Genomic DNA, 7,344 nt, shown 5'->3' with positions numbered 1-7,344 from the left:
TATTGAAATTCTCCCTAGCGCCACAATGATCTATATCATAAGCTTCAACGTTTTCTTGATGCGTTTTTTTTGGGTAATGCAGCTTTTTTGGATGGTGTTGCCTTTTTGCTAGTTTTTTTCTGGTTCGTCGTAATATTTTTTTTTTGTTTGTTTCTTTGATGATGCTTGTTGTTTACCTTTTGTTTTCGCTTGTTTGGGCTTACTTGCTTTTGTTTTCGTTTGACGCCTTGGTTTCTTCTGTTTCGTTGTTTTTGGTTTCTCCGAAACGTAAAAGTGACCTGATTTGTATTGGGTACCCTCTTCGTGTAGAAATGCATCTTGTTTCTTGCACTTTGCCCTTCTGGTCTTTTTGCGACGCAGCTTTACTTCGTCCCTCTGCTTGTAGTCTGACGTCCGCTGCCTCTGTTTGTCAAGATTCTGCCAACTAAGCTTTTGAAAATCAGAAACCTGAATACCACACTTTTCGAACAGCCTACTCAAAGTGTAATAATAACCACTATTGTAAAGGCAGACGGACAGAGAAACAGCTAGTGATGTTTCGGTTGTTGACGTGTACGACTCTTTTGGTGCGAGGTTCCATAAAGATGGTTGTACGATTCGCATGGATTTTGTGTATAGGCCTCTTGCACGGCAGAAAGGAAATCGGTGTTTGCGAGTCGTTGAAATAATGGTTTGATGGTCTCAACAACGGCGGGGCGAAGTGGGTTTTTGATAGGGCGATGAGTACTACCACCAGTCGCATTATCCTTGTTAAAGGAACACCAACTATCAGCACCAGCAGGACAGTCTGAGTGGTCAGCGTCTTTGGAATAATGCTTCATGATGGCCCAGATAGCTTTTTCCATTGCTGGGACATCATTCTTGTTTTCACGAATAGCTTTACCGTAAAAGTTTTGGATGGTATCACACTTCAAGATCGTCAATCCTCCATCTTTTCCTGTCAGTGCTTTCTTGTCCTTGAGCTTCTTCCCTGAAGAAAACGAAGGAAATTACTGTTTAACCCTATTTGTATCAGGGGGGGGGTGGAATCCACCAGGCGGGTGATCTTTTGCCTATAGCTTATCGAAAAATTTTCTGAATGTCCTGAAATTTTGTGACTTTTAACAAAATCATATAAAAAGCATTTTTGCAAATTTTCATGATTTTAGACCCACCAGATCTGATTTTATGACTTTTTTGTGACAATATACCGTAAAATTCAACTAAAATCCCTTAAAATCTTGAAAATTTAGAATCTTTATAACTTTTGAAAGAGTTATGCAAACGATTTAAAATTTTGACAGGTTTTAGGTAATCATTGAAATTATCTAAAGATTTAAAAAAAATTTTCTAAAATGATGACGTCATCATTAATGACGTCATCAATTTTCTCAGATTTTACTCATCTTCAGCATTGATTTAATGTGTCAAATTTTATCATATCATAGAAACCGGCAAATATGTGATAGATTAATCCCTTAGCTTTTAGAAAATCGAAACAGAATTGAAAGAAATTAATTTTTGAAGGTTTTATTGCAGTTTTAATAAAGAGTACTTTTTGACCGGGCAGCGGCAGGCGAAAACTTTGTGATGGCGTCATCACTGGTATGATGACGTCATGAACTCGAAATTTTTATCATGAGTTCCTTTCATGGTAAGGAACATTCCCTAAAAGTTTCGTGATCACAGCACATCTAGATCAAAAGTTATTACCACCTGGTGGATTCCACCCCCCCCCCTTGAGTATACTATATTAAAAAAAGCCTGAGTTTAATAGGGTTAAAGAAAGAAAAGTTTCAAAACGACTATGAAATGTACTATTTAAAAAAAACCATCAAAATGAATTCAGAACAATTTTTTGTAGCAAAACTAAGGCTCAGCTCAAACTTCTATCAGACTTCTCGATTAGACTACTTTTGAAAGCAAACCTTTATAAATGTACTGAATAGTATAACACGAATTTCTTATAAAAAGCACTCGTTTTGGTTTTAAAAGTCAAACAGTGACTCCAGACAGTTATGGATAATTTGTGTAATTTTTCTTTTTTCAGTAGTTAGTAAAACTAAATTCTTGGTACATCAATACTTGTACAAAATTCTTCCAGAGAAACCTTATAGGCTTCTGAAAAAAGTTCGCCTTTTACATCCTCGGGTACTAGTGATCTCAAAAATGCGAGCACCACTGGTGGAAAGGTGTATTTTGGCTCCTCTCCGTCGACAATAGGGCCTATTTCTTTCTTCCTCAATTCAATCGCCCACATCGTGTAATGGTAGTATCGAATTTGTAACGGCGTTTTATTTCTCGATTTTCGTTGATCCACCGAGTCTTTAAGACTGTCCACGAATATTTGGCCATCAAACCTGAAGTTGAAGAAAAGGAATAAAATTATTAGATAATTGACGATTTTTTAACTCGTATCACTAGACATTTTCAAGATTATGGCATATAATTCAATTATACTTCGATATAAGTGAATAAAAGAATACATCAGAGAAAATCGGATAAAATTTTTAATTTGCTTACCCGATATCTTCAAAATCCTTGATTAGAACTGTTTCTGCTTGCCAGATGTCGAGTGGTTCTTCTCCCATATTTGAACGTCGTACGTTTGGTATTCCTCTCTTTGTTGCCTTTTTTGATTTTCTACCAGTAGTTACTTTCCTTTTGCTCTTGGTAACTTTCTCGTTCTCGCTTTTTCTCTTTTTCTCAGAAGATTTTTTAGATGGTTCTCGTTTCATTTTATTAGACTGTGCTCTAGTATTTACCATGTTGGTGAAATTTATCTTAAAAATTTTCGCTTCCTAATTGCTGCAAGTCTAACGAGTGAGTGAACTATTATGCAATGAATAAACTATGTTTACAGCTTTCTGGTTCAACATTGTAGCACAGAATTCTTTTGTTAATTGAACAGAAAAAAGAGGAACAGTACTTTCTATAAGAATGTTTCTAAATCGAAGTTTGAAGTTAAATAAAAAATTACCCTTGTGTTCTTTGATAAGTTTTCTTAGTCCAGTCCCCATTCGTCTCGTTACGTGGATGTAGCATTCCGATTTAGTGAGTGGCTTTAAAACACCGTAAGGAGCATCTTTAGCGACTCGTGTGTATGATGAACTGTCACCATCACCAATGTAGGGGTTGTATCGTAATCCGTGTTTTTTGATTGATCGCTGATAGATAGTAAGGACCCCGTCCGATTCCATTTTCTACAGAAAGAAAATTATTTATATCTAAAGTAAGCAATTTTATATAATTTCAAAACATACCTGTTCAAAAAACACCTGTTCTACACCTTTTTCATTCCATGGTTTTTAAATACTGCAAGATGAGTTTGTTGAAAAATAGTTCTGTCTCGATTTTCCAAAAGTTAAAGGTTCTGATAGTTGAAACTTCAAGCTTTCGCAAAAAAACCTAGTATCACTTACCTGTGCACTCCCATTGTGGTTCAAGAGGCATTTTGGCTCATGTTTCACATACCACATCAGATAATCAAAATGACTGATTTTTCCTTCAGCTTTTGCTTTCTCTTGATCTTTACAAAGTCTGCAGAAGTTTGTTTTATAGACTACATCTACGATTTGAGAAGTCCCTTCACTAATTGCACTCACAACGCCATCTCTTGCGGACCAACCCCTGGAGCTCCATGTCCCATCAAAACACGTGGCTATGTCTACAACGTCTGACTTTGATTGACCTTCATCCAGCTCTAGCTCTTTCACTTTTAATGCAGCTTCGCTCAAATTTCTTCCAGTAGCTCCTTAGCTTTTTCCTCGAAAAAAGCAGTGTGGTTGGCATAACTCGTCTTTGAAACGGGATTCGACAGACCCATTATGCTACACAACTTAGTAAGTCCTGACCTTCCTTTACCAATCATTCTTGCAGCTAAAACACTACTTTTGTTCACCTCGTGAATACGTCCGACTTTAGGTGACGTCTCAAAAGATTTAGAATCGCAATCGTTCATACAAGAGATTGAAAATGTTGTTGCTAGCCCAGCTCTGCGACTTTCTGTTTCAGTGATTTGAATTGGTTGCAAGCAAGTACGGCATACGGCACTTTCGTTTAATGCGGATTGTAGGGATTGTAAAGAAATTATCCAGTTACTTGGACTCGTCTTGTCAGGGTCACAATCGTCGTCAGATAATTCGACTTCGTAGTCATCAATTGCAAACTTTTTCTTTGGAACACTTTCATTGGCAACAGAGTCTTTTGGAGTAAACCAGGAATAGCCAGTGTTGAGTTCTTTACGTTCCTCGATCTCCTTGGCCTTCCAAGGCACACTCGTATTTCGTTTCTTTCGACCGGTTGTTGAAGCAAATAGGTTTGTTTTCCGTTTTTTACCCATATTTTTATTAGATGATTTCCCTATTCTCGTGTCTAGTAACTAATTCTTACAGATAAACTACTTTCTTTTTAATAACGTTAAATATTTTTTAAAATAACACTGTGATGGAGTGTTCCTTTTTGAAACTTATTCAATTTAAATCTTCTCTTTAAATCCTCTATTTTTTACGACTATTTATTTCTCGCACAATAACTTCAGTCAATAGGGATTAAAATATGCGGAGTTTTTTGCATTTTTGCGATTTTTGCATCTTTTATACACTTCGGGATATAGCTCATCAGAAAGAGCACCAAAATTTACACCAAATAATGCAAAAAAAATTTTTTGACACTGAAAAAATTTTCATCGAAAAAAGAACTAAGACCGTACCCTTAAGACAATTACAGTCACCTGGAGGTAACTTCAGTTATTTTCATTGTTTAACTATTTTTTTTTAATTCTGGGTGCAAATTATCCTGTAGGATAACAGGACCACAGCTCCAAATTCATTAATAATTTATCTTTGAAAACTTGAAGTCTAATACTTAGGGTAGGCAATTTCTTAGCTTTAATCACTCTCTGCACTTCATCTGTATCATACGTTAAAGCATTACGATACAAAAGAAACGAATAGAAATTTGTTGGGTATGAAATATTTCATAGACTGTTATTTTTTCAAAGCCATAAGAAGACTGATTCGGTTATACTGACATTGTTACATCAATCACGCAGTAATTTTTACTGTCTCTATCCGTTTCAAATCAATATGGAGAATTGAAGTAGCCTAAGTGAAGTCTGAAGGGACCAAAAGAATCATTCGAGTTAAGGAGACACTCGATTTAAAGGGGTTCGAGTTATGGAAACCACCATTTTCAACAAACACAAGTGTTCGATTGAGTAGAGGAACATTTCGAAAAGAAATTCTTCATTATTACTTTATATCATATTTTATTTCAGAATGTCGTTTCTCGAAAAAGTATATTTTGACAAATTTGGCGCTTTGTATGCCATTTAGACCAATTGTGCCGTGGTGAGATAGGAAATCCTATCTAGGTCAAAAAACAATATATTTTGCGATATCCACTTTTTTTGCTTGGAAAAGCTTAATGTACGCCATCTAGCCCTTTGGGCTTTATGTAGACTAGAGTCTATTTTTGGCTGAACTTTGCTTTTTGGCCTATTTTTTTTTGCAAAATTCATGAAATATTGTCAAAATCAACACAAAATTCAAAAATTATTTCTATATCAAGAAAATATTTTGCTATTCTTTGAATTTTGTATCAAAGCCCGGGCAGTACGGCTAGATAGTTCGAAGGGGTCCACTGTGCTAAACGAAATTCACGAAGTTTTTTAGTTTTTAGACTTAAATATTAACACAAAATAAAAGTAACAGCCAGTATTACTTCAAAATAACAAAAGAAAGTAAAAAACGTAGTGTTGGAAAAATAATATAGTATCAAAAGATAATAAAAAACCTTACTAGGTTAGTAAGTTAAAGTTTTCATGAACAAATGTACAGTTAAGATAAAAATCTATAAAACTATAAAACAAGTATCGTAACAAAAGATAAAAAACTATGAAAAAAAGGTTTCTTAGTAATGTGGGGCTTCTGTTAAAAGTTAAATCTCATCCTCAGAATAAATGCATAATGCTTCAACAAAAACAAAGTGACAATGAAAAGGACCAATATTTAGTAATTTCTTTGTAATCTAAAAATATCTTAATCTTTCCTAGTTGCAATTTGATGTTCCTGCTGAAAGTAGTCAAAAATAATAAAAATACATTATATACAAGAATGCCTACTCAAAATGGGGAAACTGAAGTATGTACAAGTAAAATATATACATTTTAAAAGTGCAGTTTTACAAGGTTTCTCATCAAAAAACAACTTAGCAATTTCATCAGTATCGTGGTAGTCGGAAACAAGGGTCTCTTTTGTTTCAATGTTCATTGCCGGCAAGGTCATAGATAATTTGGCTGATGCAAACACTTTGTTGACTTGGATAGAACATTTATTACATTGAAATTTACCCTCTTCATTTAAATCTCCTTTCCTGGAGCAAATTGAGCATAAGTATGTTTGATTTATCTTTGAAACACCAAGGAAGAAATACGAAATATTTCATCAACTGTTGTTTTTTCAAAGCCACAAGAAGACTGATTTGGTTATACTGACGTTGTTCAATCGACCATGCAGTAGTTTTTACTGTTTCTATCCGTTTCAAGTCCTATAACGGCTTCGTGTCGATCAATTTTGTTTTTTTGCTTGTCTATGGTCAATGGGGTACGTATAGGTACAGAAACTTGAGACAACTGACATGCGAGAGGCGCTTCAACCTCATATTCTAACCGTTTTCGCTAGTTTCCCTGTCGTCTCATCTCGTTTCTTGGTTATTTTACGTTTTATGTTTTAGTAAGTATGCGTGGGGTCTATCTTCGAACCTCAGTGAAAGACCCCCGTCAGTCGGCGAGGGTAGTTTTTCCCCACTGAGTTACTACCCATGCGTAAAGACCTGCCAATTCTTACGCATCGAGCGTGATACTTGGCTCAGGAAATTTTTGAAAAACTTGATTTCTCACGCAATCTCACGCATTTTAAACTTTAAAAAAAACTTTCTCCGATTTCTTGTATTTTGGCAAAAAAGTCCCCCTAATTTCCCTCCATTTTCTGATTTACAGAAAAAAAGTTTCCCCAATTTTCTGATTTCACTTGGAAATCCTCTAATCGCACATTGACAGGTCTACACATACCCAGCACCCATGTTTTGCCAGGTACCCTTGGTATCCTCTGAGGGGGTTCTAGGCCTACAAAAGTGCAAGTTGCTTTCCGATATGTCCCAGATATAGTGATGCAAGAAATACCAAGACCTAGGCCTGAAAATATTTTTTATACCCTGACATGCCCAGGGAAGGTTTCTTGGATTTAAAGACAGGGCCCATCTATGAATAAATTTTGAAGTATAGATGTCTAGAGGCACCTTGTTGAGAAAACTATTATAGCAGCAAAGCCCAGGGGTATTAGGCACCATTTTGATTCTTGAAAT

At 35.6% G+C, this 7,344-nt stretch overlaps 1 pseudogene; it reads right to left on the bottom strand.

Annotated features, from left to right (window-relative positions):
• Window positions 1-527: 527 nt before the first annotated feature.
• Window positions 528-4,614, bottom strand: LOC136821120 (uncharacterized; annotated as a pseudogene).
• Between the last annotated feature and the right edge of the window lie 2,730 nt (window positions 4,615-7,344).

This window comes from Clytia hemisphaerica, unplaced genomic scaffold (assembly GCF_902728285.1).
Source record: "Clytia hemisphaerica strain Z4C2 unplaced genomic scaffold, Clytia hemisphaerica genome assembly, whole genome shotgun sequence".
In the NCBI taxonomy this organism is placed as follows: domain Eukaryota; kingdom Metazoa; phylum Cnidaria; class Hydrozoa; order Leptothecata; family Clytiidae; genus Clytia; species Clytia hemisphaerica.
This window is presented reverse-complemented; position numbering and strand designations above follow the sequence as displayed.